The sequence below is a fragment of the Cebus imitator genome, unplaced genomic scaffold (genome assembly GCF_001604975.1).
Source record: "Cebus imitator isolate Cc_AM_T3 unplaced genomic scaffold, Cebus_imitator-1.0 Scaffold45, whole genome shotgun sequence".
Classification (NCBI taxonomy): domain Eukaryota; kingdom Metazoa; phylum Chordata; class Mammalia; order Primates; family Cebidae; genus Cebus; species Cebus imitator.
Genome location: NW_016107360.1, coordinates 16354868 through 16368520, shown reverse-complemented (window position 1 = coordinate 16368520; position 13653 = coordinate 16354868).

Genomic DNA, 13653 nt, shown 5'->3' with positions numbered 1-13653 from the left:
TATTAACACCATGGAAACTGGCAAAGTAAATCTACCAATATATATTGGGGTGATTTTATTTTGGCTTTTTCTGTTCTGGAGAACTGTTTACCAGTACAACATTCTTTGTAAACCCAGGAAAAGTTATTTTTTAGGTTCTGATGCAATCCTGCTCATGGATTTACAGGATGGTAGAGCTAGGAGAATTTGGTGTTGTCGCTCCAGTTTGCTAAACTAAAAAATACCTCAAATCTCTCCCCACCCCTTTATCTTCCTGAGAAATTCCTACTAGACCCTCCCAGTCTTTGTTGGTTCCCTTCCTCAAACCACTGAAGCATGGCACTTGTAACACCTTTGTGTCATCTTCTGATTACGTCTTTTTTTTTTTTTTTAAATAGATATGAGATCTTGCTCTGTCACCCAGGCTGGAGTGCAGTGGTGTGATCATAGCTCATTGCAGCCTTGAACTCTTGGGCTCAAGTGATCTCCTGCCTCAGGCTTCTGAGTAGCTGGGACTACAGGTGCACACTACAGGCCTGGCTAACTTATTTTGTGTGTGTGTAGAGATGCGGTCTTGCTGTGTTGCCCAAGCTGGTCTCACATTCCTGGTCTCAAGTGATCCTCCTGCTTCGGCCTCCCAAAGTGCTGGTTTTGGGAGGCATGTGGGCCACTGTGACTGGCTAACATGTCTGTCTTTTATTCAATGATGAGCTTTTTGAATGTGGGCCAGGAATGGCTGCTGTAGAGTAGTGATTAATTGCCAACGTTCTAAAGCCAGGTTAGCTGTGTTCAAATTCTTGTTCTATCACTTACAACCTGAGTAACCCTGAGCAAGTTGCTGGGTAACTCAGTTTACTTCATCTGTAGAATTGGGGTAATAGTAGCATATTCCTTATAGAGTATAATGACTAAATAAATTAATATACATAAAAGGTCCTAAACCATACCTGCCCCTAGTAGGCCTTCAGTGAATTCAACTATTATTACTATTTATTCTGTCTGTAGTTCCCATCATATTGTCTGGAGTCTGGCGCATGTCACATAGCACACGTTTAATACATTTAATGTGCTTTTTAAATGCTAATTATGAGAGCAAAAGTGCAAAGAGAGATAAAGAAGAAGTGATCTTTGTGGATTAAGGAGATTTGAACAACTGATAGGGTTTGAAATGGGGCTTCTAGGGTTTGTAGAGTGTGGATGGATGGATGGATGAATTCAGAAAGCATTTGTAGGAAAAGCTCTGCTCTGGGAAAGTTAGGCCAGTTTATAAGTATAGAAACTGAATGTGAAAAATAAATCAGCATTAAGCTGATTTCATTCATTTCAAGTTAGTAGCAGACCTACTATCAAAATTCCATCTCCTCCCCAGTGTCTGCTGAGATTTTAGGAATATAACAGATTTTAATTAATTGAACAATGCACTTGAAGGGAAAGCAGGAAGAAGTCAGGAATGTTCCTTAACTCTGGGGCATCTATTTTACGCATGCTGGAGAAATTCCAAACACTTGATTCTTCTCCTCCCACATTTATTGTCATTTTGCCTTTCGTAAATTGTTCTTCCTTTTGAAACTCACCTGTGCTGTGCTTTGCTGAATCAAAACTGGGCTCATAATGCAGGCTGTGCCCTATGATTGTGCTAAAAGAGTCTGCTGTCACAAAAGAAAGGAGGGGTCTTAATTTGTCTTTTTTAGGACCTGCATAGTGATTGAGGTTGGTGTAATTCTCTTTGAGATTTTTGTTCTTTTGTCATTGAGTAATTGTTCTTCAGCTGATGATAGTAGATCAGAGCAAGAGATTGGGAACTGCCGCATTGCAGGGATCAGGACTGGATTGTGAGATTTACCCTTGTTCTCTCTCTGTTCCAAAATTGGGGGCCTGTATCAGAATTCTGTAGTGGGTGACTTAGGCCTGTGATGCATCTTTTATTTTGAGCCTCACTTTACTCCTCCGTAAACAGGAGGGATTATGACACCTACCTCCCTGGCAAGTGGTTGTGGCTTTCAGGAAGATGCAGCTCTGGTGACACTGTAGGACAGAGCCCTGGGGGCTTAGTAGGTACTCAAGAAATCTCTTCTTTCCTTGCTCTGCTTCTCTAAGTTCTTTTCCCTGAGAAGCTCAATGTGTTATATGAATGGTGGAATTTTCCTTAAGCATATTTAAATTGACATAGATATGTGAAAATTAACACATATGTGAAACTTTTATTTTGCTTAAGTGGAAGTGTATGTATGTGTGTGTGTGTGTGTGTGTGTGTGTGTGTGCGCGGGCGCGTGCGCCTAAGCACCTGGTGGGGGTGCATGCAGGTGCCGGTATGACAATATTCATAGGGCAATTCCTTGCATACTCACTTTAACTCTACCTTCCCCACCCAGCTTTTCAGTTCAAGGGGTACATGCGCAGGATGTGCAGGTTTGTTATATAAGTAAACGTTTGCCATGGTGGTTTGCTGCACAGATCATCCCATTATGCAGGCATTAAGCTCAGCATCTGTTAGCTATTCTTCCTGATGCTCTCCCCCTTCCGACAGGCCCCAGTGTGTGTCGTTTCCCAGTTCTACCTTTTTTTCCCTTACATCAAGAAAGGAAATCTGTTAACCAAGAGGATAGAAAACCTTTGATATTTGTGACAAACATGATACTTAAAATTCAAAACACACAAGCAATGGTCGTTCTAAAAATATACTGCACATACACAATGAAACACAAACCTTAGTAAACGTTACAGAATGTTATTTTTGGTGAGGCTAGGGTTTGGTGAGGCAAAAATCTGTCAATTGCTGTGTGGCAAATTAATGTTCACTGAACTGGCTCCAAGTCATCCCACGTATCCCGTTCTGGATTTGACTGTGTTGTGGGCAGGGAAGCTTTGCTCTATGCCTAAGGCCGTGGCCTTCTGGGACCTCTTTTATCCATCCCATTCATTTCTGGACTTTGAGATAATTTTTTTCCTATCCATGTTCTAGAGGCATAAAAACTATACAAAACAGAGGGAAGATACTTTAATCAACGTGAAATAGGTGCAACTACACATTATCTTAAGAAAAATGTCTGTAGGAGCATTTTCACTTTAGAATCCACTTTATTTTTCAGCCTTCATACCCAGAGGGGTCGCTGTGGGGAAGAAGAAAGTGCAGAGAACTGTTGGGTTCCAACCAGGGTTCCAATCCTGCCACTTCTGAACTCTGTGACCTTGAGCAGATTACCTGAGCTCTCTGAGTTTGTGTTTCCACTTGAAAGATGGGAACCACTATAACTCCTCACGGAGTTGTGGCAAATGGCATTCTATAGCAGAGTTTGGCCTCCTTTTCCTGTTCTGCCTGCCCTAGCCCAGGGCCCTCAGGAAGCAGAAATAGATGCTAGGTGGGTATCCATCCAGGGGCCTGGGGTAGCTCCCCTGATGTTCCCAGCTGGTTCTCTCTCTCGTGATGGCTCGCCCACAGCCCGATGGCTCCAGTCCCTTTTCATGCTGGCTGGAGGGAGAAGAGTCAACGGCACCCAAGGGGACGGATGTCATCACTGGGGAAGTGTAGCAGAGCCCTCCGGAACGCCAAGTCAAGGGGCAGGGGCCGGGTGGAAGGCCCGCCAGGAAAGGGCTGGGCGGGGGAGCGCACAGGAGCCAAAATCAGGCAGAGGAGCTAGTAAAGTGTCCGAAAACGCCTCCGAGGACGTGGTGCTCTGGTCATCTCCCTGCGCTTCACAGATCAAGTTTCTTTTGTTTGCTGAAAGAGGCAGGTGTGGGAGGAGGGCGGCTGCGGAGGAGTGCAGCGCCCGGGTGACCCCGCGGAGGGCGCAGGAGGGAGAGCGAGGTAAGCCACGCTGCGCGGGGACGTGGCTCACATCTTCCTGCCTGCTTCCTCTGCACTTGCATCAGCTTAAGGGAGCACGGGCATGGCAATCACCACTCCTTCCTTTGAAGTGAGGAGAAACCAAGTTTCAGCGCACCAACGCTGATTTCAGCCATTGCGGTGCGAAGATTTGAGTCCAGCCCTCCCGAACCCAGTCCGCAGCCTGGAGTTTCCTAAGCGTTTCCAGTGCCGGAGCCCCAGCCGGGAAGTGAGCCTTGTCGCCCTTCCCGTAGGGGTCTCAGCCACACAGAAGGCCTCTGCCGTGGCTCTTTTTGTGGGCAAATGTAGTGCATCTTAATGTCCTCATAAACAACTGTGTTGTGATTTCTCGCCTTATTCCCGCTCACGCAGCCCTTCACCCAGGTCACCGCTGGCAGGCAACTGGGAGGCACTTAGGTCCTGGTGAGAAGACACCACTGAGCTGCCTAAGAAGGCTCGCGCTGTTGTCAGAAAACTCCCCCGTTGCATGTCCCTTTCCACGTGTTCTGGGTGCCTGGTACCACACCCTTTTGTGTTCCTGCTGCCTTTCCGTGCGTGGCGGGCACCCCGCCAGCGGTGCAGGCTGTAAGCACAGCTGTGTGGACAGCAGCAGAGAGCGCCTCCCTAGAGGGTGAGAACTGAGCAGGAAGGGCCCGTGTGTTTTCCCAAAATGAGGTTCCTGGTGCGTGGGCTGAGCGGTTTGGGGGATGTTTAGAGGGAGGGAACTCCTCGAAACTTGGTGAGGCCTTTCCGGGTTTGGAGGGATTTTACACATCAGAAGGGGGGTTTGGATTGCGTTTTGCTATCCACAAGTTGCCCCTAGGTTTTGGGCCCCGGGAGCTGTGGAATGTTGCTAGAGAGGTGTCTCCCGGCTGAATTCCCCTCCTTGTTTATGCTTAAGGAGCACTGCAGTCATTAGAGCTTTTAAAGGAAGTTTCTTTTGAAAATTCAAGGGTTAAAATAACTTTATAAAGTGTGGTTGCACATTGGAAATAACGTGGGCAGTCTGGTGCTGGCACCAGAGCTAACTAGTTGTAGTTATCAGGATTATCTGTTCCCCTCTCTGACCCTTTATGGTGAGGCATCACACCCTCCACAGACCATGTCAAATGAAATATTGTATGAAAGTGCATTAAAATGCATAAAGGGCAAAAACGTGGTAACAATGACACAATGATACCAACAGCTGATATTTATTGAGTGGTTACTGTGTTTCAGACACAGCTCTAAGCACCATTCATGATTAAGTCACTCAGTCCTCATAACAACTTTATGAGGTAACTTATTATCCATGGAGAAACTGCGGCACAGCCCAAGGTCATGCAGCCAATAAGAGCAGTGCCAGGATTCGACCCCAGCAGTTTGGCTGTGGAGCTTGCACTGTTCATGTCAATATTTTACCACATTACCATGGCTATGGGTAGGATGAAAATGACATCAGCATGGTTAAGTTGAAAATGACACTAATAATGTAAAAAAAACCACTATAACTTTCACGTCTTTTAATCACCCTTATCTAAAAAAAGAGACAATGTTCTCTCCTTCAGGAAATTGTGGCCAGGAGAGTAGGTAGAAGGGGCATCAGAGGAGGGTACCTGGAATTTTACACCCTCTCAGTAGACAAAGAGAGGCAAAGGTGGATTGAGCCTTTGAGAGGACAGGTCTCCATTTAGATCTTATATCCATTTTACTGGCCTGGGCCTGAGTGTCTTCATGTGTGCAATGGGAGTTGCTGTGAGGGCCAGATGCAATTCTGTAGGTAAAAGAGTCTGACACAACAACTGGACCATGGTATGAATTCCAACAAACATGAGTTGAGAATGAAGTAAACTACCAGAGAGGTCCACCAACTCTTCTGTAACTTCTTTCAATCTAATCATCAAACTAAGACCTAATCTTTACCCTTTTCCATTTCTTGTTCTTTTGAACATGTGGTCTTGCCTTCCTAGTGTACTGCACAGTTCTATTTTCCTTGTGATATGCTTCAGTTGTCACACATTTGGAGTCAATTCCTTAGGCGTGTGCAGAGCGCTGGCTGTGTAAATGGCAGTGACCTGTGCTTTAGAGGAGGTCTTCAAAACTAGAGGGAGAATACATTAAGTCAAGACGTGACACGTGAGAAAAGAGGAAACCAAATTGCCTCTCATTCTCACAAATGCTTTTTGTTGGCTTGAGAGGCACTGTGTTAAAAATGTGGTTTCCAAATGCATGTGCAAGAATTTATCACAATGAAAAAAGTACCTTTTAGTAACTCACATGCCTGACAAAAGCATCTCAGCATTAAACCATTAATACTCCCACCTGCTGCCAACTATAACTGCTTTCTTTTATCATGATAATACAGACTGTCTGATTCTCTGGTAGAGTTTTTGGGCAACAGCGTAATCAACATCGGGAAAAACTTACTTGTAATTCTGAGATTTCAGTCATCTTGTCAATGTAGAGACTTTGTGTTTTCCTCACACACGAAGGCTTTGTAATTCATGATCATTATTTAGAACTTAAGCCTCACACAAATCTGTGATCTATTTCTTTTGGCATCAGCTTGCCTTGTATGGTGATTATGCCAAATGTTGTATAATGGAGTACCCATATATAAGGTATCACATGCTGTGATATGGTAGCAGGAGTTTTTCATTGGTCTGGTATGATATGAAGAATGAAGCCCCTTTTGCAAAGAGGAGCATGGAGTCTTTAGTAGGCAGATTGTAGGGAACCAGCCCTATATCACCTGTGGGTACCCCATGTTCGGTGGTGACAAAGGAATGAGAAAACAACAGATTAAGAGAGATAGTGGGACCAGGGGGCCATCACTCATTACGTTGGAGGAGACAGTAAAGGTCTAAACTCTGATTATCCACACTATTTATTGGTTACAATCACTTTGATCTACAGGGTAGGGGTGGAGTAATGGTGGGAGAGGGTGATGGTGGAGTGAATCAGTGAGCTGGAACTGAATCAGTGGCCAGAACTGGTGTGTCATTCTAAGGATTGATAACAGTGGCGGTTTGGGAGTTTCACAAAATAAGAACATGTGGTTATCTTCAGCTTATTATCTATGTACAGCTGATGGAACGCAGGCCTTACAAGAAGCCTAGAAGTCTGGTTACATCACAGTGCTACGAAGGGGTTTTACATCCTTGAGCACAATGTTTGTGGTAACAGAGCCTAGGTCACCCTGCACCGGAACATGAGGCATGGAGAGGCTTTCCTCCTCAGAAGCCTCCTGTGGCCTTCTGCAGTTTGTTTTTCCTTGTTTATATGTTACTCACAACCAATTTATGTAGGCACTCTGTAAGTCCTTTCTCCTTTGCTGCTTTTCCCAATAGCAGATGTGCATTCTTCTTTACTCTATCACTGGTAAACATGGACCATCTCATCCTAATGCATGGAGAATAGTTACAGTTCATTCATGACTTAGAAAGCTGACATGTAATTTCCAGGTTTCTTCTTAAACTACCACCAGAAATAGAATAGTCATGTATTCATTCATTCGACAAGTATTTATTAATCACCTACTTGATGCTAGGCTTTGTTCTAGGTGTTTGGAATACATCAGTGGTCAAAACAGACATGGCCCTCATGAAGTTTACAGTCTAGTGAGAATATAAGGTTGGATGATTCATTGATTTGGCTTAGGACAACTTAGCTTAATATTTATTTTAAATTAAAAAATATTTTAAAGAAAAGTACAGGAAGTAATTTAGATATCTATGACTGTATTGATAGCCTACTTTAAAAATGTTTGTTTTTCTATTTTCTAATTATGGGCATGCTAGAAAATTTGGAGGACACATATAAGAAGAAACTAAATTATAACCAATATTCCTGGGTAGGAAGCCTCCAGGGTGCAGTCAGGATACATTCATAGGAATAAGAACAAACTTGAACTTGCTGGCTTTGGGAAACCAAGTTACCTATAATCCCAGCACTGGAATATAACCAGTTACGTTTTGATGTGTCTCCTTCCTTCCTGTCTGCCGTCTTCCTCCTTTCTTCTCTACCTTCCTTCCTTTCAATTTGCAATTTTCCTTTTCATTCACAATTTAAATATTTTTTAAACACTAAGCAGGCAAAACAACAACAACAATAGCAAAACAAAATAAAATGAAAAAAACACCCTTGAACAAAAAGTCACATCCCTGGACTACGTTTGATCCTGGTGAAGCCAGTTTGCAACCTCTGATTTGAACTTTTTGTCCTTGGCTATTCTCCCACTCACTGGGCTGTTTTTGCTCACCTTCCTGTCTTTCTTAAGTACATTTTAATTTTTTGGATATGGTTGAGACTCTATTACATACTTCTTTGTGTTTGCTCTTTTTTCTTAACATTTTGCTCTGTGACATTTTCTTCAAAACTTCAGCATCCTTATCATTGTCGTCATTGTCAGAAGCCACATCCGAGATACAAAAGTGGGGTGTGTGTGCGTGTGTGTGTGTCTGTGTGTGTATGTGTAGCTGTATCTGTGGAGATGCATGTTTGCTGGTGACAAGGAACATATTTACTGTCCAATTTGAGGTGAATAAGCTGGAAGAAAGTTCTTGATGAATTTAGCCACCAGTGAACAGCAGATGGAGGAGCATGTCTCTATTATAGGTCATTTCAGAAAATAGCTGGATCGACTCTGTAAGTCTGTGTTCCCTTTTGGGCTGCCTGTCTATTCTCTCTGGTTTCAGCATTCTCGGTGCTGTTGGTAATTCTGTTGCCAAGGCTGCCACTGAGAAGAGTTACCTTCTCCGGGGATTTAAGAACCACAGTAAGAAAACCTAACTCCATAACTCCATTCTTTGTTACTGAGGGCTTAAAATGAGATGCATGAGTACTAAGCACAGAGTTTAAGCCATGATGGCCTGACCAGGGCTGGACCCCATAAGAAACCACATTCCCTTCCTCACGCCTGAGTGTAAGTCCATGCCAACTCTACTTGTAACGAGATATCCATCTGGGACTTATTGCTGTGCAAGTGGTAACTTGGGATGCTCTGTATTTATTCTAATCCCATGTTCCCCAAATCCTCATCAGGAGTCATTGATGTGGCAGAGTTTCCTAGCCTACTCAATATTAGTGATTAAATTTTTCTCTGCTATTCCCTTTGTCTCTTGATGAACTAGAATTTTCGCATTTCTGGGTACAGTATTTTTGTTTTCTATTTAGTGAAAGAAAATAATCATGTTATAAGATGATGCAATTTTTCCCTCCTCAGTGAATTTTATTTTTGACTTGCTTTCTAATGCCAGAGCTGTAATATAGTATTAAATGTGTTGATATATTTAAACCTTCTGTAAGTGATAACAACAATAAGCCACATGAAAAGAGCCTTTCTGGGGAAAGTGGACCCATTTTATAAAATTTACATCACAGGGGTGGGCTCAGATGTTTTGATTCTGTGAGCCTGTGCTTAATAAGGTAGAAAGGTTCCAACTCTGATTTGGGGACAGATTATGACCTCAGTCCTGAGCATGCAGGGTTTAACCTTGTCTCCACCTGGTGAGTTGGTGGTCAGATTGAGTGAAAACAGTGGAGAGGATAGGGTTTCAAAGGATCCGTGTTTACCAAACCTTTTCTTTCCTAACTTCATTTCCCAGACGCTACCCTTTGCAGTTTGGTAGGGCCATATGACTAATTTCTGGCTAATAGAATGTGGGAAGAAGAAATGTGTGTTTATTCCATGCCTGGTTCCTGAAATTCTTCACAGTCTTCCACTGTTTTTCTCTTTCTTCATTGGCCAGCTAGATGTGGAGGATACAGAGAAGGAGTCTGAGGTTCTAGGTGCGGATGAAGCAATGAGATGAAAGGCAGCTTAGTCCCTGAATAACTCCGTAGATCAAAGCTCAACATCCTGCTCCCCCCAACCTATACTGGGCTTCACAATGAGCAAGAAAAAGAAAAAAAAAAACCTTTATTGTGGTGTTAGGTCACTGAGAATTTGGATATTTGTTACAAATGCAAACTATTTGTACATAGTAGGTGTACAGTACACTGCCAAGTGCTGTTTTTCTTGATCCTGGAAAGCACAAAAGGCCTAAATCCTCTCCAGGAAGTCTGAGGTGAGAAGAGTTGATAGAGCATGTCCAAGCCAAACCCTTGAGGGAGTCTGGAATCAGGTCAGGAAACCAGATGCATTGTCAATGGCAATTTGACACTGGCTCCTGAGGTTTCTTAGAGGATTAAGCCCCAGGTGCCCACAAGGGTAGCGTTACTGGCTGCTTTCTCTTCCCTGAATAACTTCCCCACTCCCTTTCTGACACTTCCTATCTCCTCTTGTATGTGTTCTATGCTTCCCACCCCTTACAGGAGAAGGTACAAACTTCCCTGTGTTCCCCAGTTTTCCCCAAGATTCTGTAGGGCTTGATGAGCCAAAGTAAGGAGTTTTTACTTTATTCTAAGGATTGATTTTTCTACAGTGACAGGGAGTCACTGAAGGATTTTAGAAAGAGGAAAGACATGATTACATTTATATTTAAAAAGGTGTCTTTGGGGCCGGGCACGGTGGCTCAAGCCTGTAATCCCAGCACTTTGGGAGGCCGAGGTGTGTGGATCACAAGGTCAAGAGATCGAGACCATCCTGGTCAACATGGTGAAACCCCATGTTTTTTGTATTTTCTACTAAAAATACAAAAAAAAATTAACTGGGCAGGGTGGTGCATGCCTGTAATCCCAGCTACTCAGGAGGTTGAGGCACGAGAATTGCCTGAACGCAGGAGGCGGAGGTTGCGGTGAGCCGAGATCGCACCATTGCACTCCAGCCTGGGTAACATGAGTGAAACTCTGTCTCAAAAAAAAAATAATAATAAAAAAAAATAAAAAGGTGTCTTTGGCTCCTGGATAGACAATGGCTTGCAGCAAGAATGCAAGCTGGTTGTGGAGGTGAGAAGCTGTTGTGATAGTTCATGTGAGAGACAGTGGTAGCCTGGACTAAGGTGGGGTGGTGTGTGGAAAGGACTGGACAGATGCCTGACATATTGAGGGTGTATTTCTGCATGGACATAGTAACTGTCTAGATGAAAAAGACAGAGGGAAGAGTAATGGCTCACAGCTTCCCCAGTTTGGTTGTGGAGCCATTGGGAGGACCATTTCCAGAGATGGCACTATTGGAGTGGAAGAGTGAGGCTTTGATAATATTCTGGAAGTATTATGGCCAGGAACCCAATTTACTGTATTAGTCTGTTTTCATGAGGCAGATAAAGACATACTCAAGGCTGGGTAATTTATAAAGAAAGACTCCTCATAGTTCCATGTGGCTGGGGAGGCCTCACAACCATGGTGAAAGGTGAAAGGCACATCTCACATGGTGGCAGACAAGAGAGAATGAAAGACCAAGCGAAAGGGATTTTCCCTTCTGAAACCATCAGATCTTGTGAGACTTACTACCATGAGAACAGTATGGTGGAAACCAACCCCATGATTCAATTATCTCCCACAAGGTTCCTTCCATAACACGTGGGAATCATGGGAGCTACAATTCAAGATAGATTTGTGTGGAGACATAGCCAAACCATATCAATGCCTGACTGAGGGACTGGGTGGGAGCAGCATTCAGCCCAGGCTCTGCTCAGAGCTCTGTTTGTCCTGGCATGGGGCTGCTTCCACATGGGAGAAGGGCACCCTTTCCTAACTCTCACAGAGGTGCCATATGGGCTCTGTCCAGGAGAGACTCTTGCTCTAGTGAGTTTCGCCCAAGGAATGCCTGAAACTATAATGTGTCAGATGAGAAATGCTCCTCCTATGGGGACAGCTGGAAAGAGGGTGGTAAAGGTGGGCCTGGCTTGAGAAGTGTGTAGAAGCTTTATCTGGCTCCCACAACACCCCAAGGGAAGCTCTGGAGGAGGGAGAGGAAGATGAAGATTTCAGATTTCGATGAGTCAAGGCCAAGGTGACCATAAGACCTACTGAAGAAAAAAAGATCACTATACCTGCTGCTTAGTGATCTGGGCTGGAAATAGATATTCGAGAGTCACTAACACAGCCAGGAATAGCAAAGAGGATTGCTCAGGAAAGAGGGAATGGAATGAGAAGGTAAGAGTTTCCCTGGTTAACAACAACAGAAAAGGCATTGGCCGCAGAGATTGCAGGAAAACCAGGAGCAAGCTGTGCCCTGGATGCCCAGGGAACAGAAGACATCCTAGCTGATCAGTGGGTCCACAAGACAATATGCACTATGAGGACCATAATGCAACTGCTGAATGATGCAAAGCACAGGTGACAGAAATGTCATGGAATGGGGAGGGTGATGGAGGCTGGCCTTGTGGATGGAAGAGTGATTGAGCAGGCCCTGTGCAAGTCCCAGACTCTAGCTCTCAGAATGCCCATGAGTTTCTACAGCTCAGCTGAATGATGGAGACCTAGAACCTCTGGTCCGATTGCTCACAGGGTGATACTTTGAGGCCTTAGGCACAGGGTTGAGTGAGCTTTAAGCCTGTTCCTCTTGCCCCTGATTATGGATTACCTTAAGCACTCTGTAGAAAACAGAAGCATAAAAGGGACCTAGTATGCTAGTGATACTGACGATGTTAAAAATAATAACACTTATTGAATGTTTACTATGGGTTGGGTCCAGGGTAAGTCTTTTACATACATTATTTTATTATAACTCACATATTTCTAAAGAAATAGGTAGTATATTTCCATTTTACAAAGGAAAAACTAAGACTCAGAGAGGCCAAGTAATTTTCCCAAGATCACACAGCTAGCAAAGTAGAGGAGCTTTTTGTTTTATTTTATTAATTTTAAAAATTATTAACTTATTTTTTATGAAGCTGTGTTTTGAACTTGCTCCAAAACTCATGACAGAGGAAGACAGAGGGTGAGTGGAGAGAGGGAATGGCTAATGGAGCTGAGTGTCCTACTCCAATCCCTTCATCTTCTGGCCACATAACCTTGCATTTTACATCTTTGTTTACTTTTTAATTCATCAAATGTTTTAGGGAAGGCCTACTCTGTGCCAGGCAGTGTGCAGGGCTGAGGATGGAAGACGCTTCCTGCTACTCACAGAACATATCCTCATGAGGAGATGGGCAGGCAAACAGGCAGTGAGTACAGTGTGGTATGGTTTTATGATGGGGACACAGAATGGGATCCAGGGGAGGCTGTAAGTGGGGTGGTTACCTCCCCCTAGGAAGGGCAGGCAGAAAATGCTTTCTGGAGGAACTGGGAGATTAGCAGATACGTAAAGGGTGAGGAAGGAGGTCTCTAAGTAAACCTGATTGGCTGAGGGGAAAGAAAATTCTAGGCTTGATAGTCTGGATTAAGAAAAAGAAATTAAGAATAGTTGTTCTGGTCTCTCTCACCCCAACTGCAGAAAGTCTCCACCTCTAACAATCTCCTAACTTCAAAGGCTATGATAAAATTCTCCCCAAACTCTTAATGCAAAACAGGAATTTAATTTATTCTAATTTGCTACATAATGTTATGGGAAGATCCTTGGGGGCCCTCAGCTATTATTTTCTGAGACACTAAAGGCCGATACTGAAGAATAGCCACTTTCACAGATGCATGAATAATATGTAAACTGAAAAAAACTTGAAGAATGAACTGGAAGCCAGAGAAAAAAATTGCCTCCTTGTGGAAATAGAATTCGGCAACCTCCATCAGGGCCTTCTGGGTACCTTTTGGGCACCTTTTTTGGGCCCTGAAGTGTATAACAAGCACACTGCTTTTTATCTTCCTCGTTTAGATTGTTTCTGCCATTCTGAGGTCTAATCTATTTGAGAAACAAACAAACAAACAAAAGATGGACTGTAGGGAAGCAATAAGGCAGAAGTAAAATGAAACAGAAGAGGGTACTGGTAACAGCTGAAGAGGAACTGTCTCCAGAAACACAGACTTTCTGTGACTGTTCTCTCATTCTGACA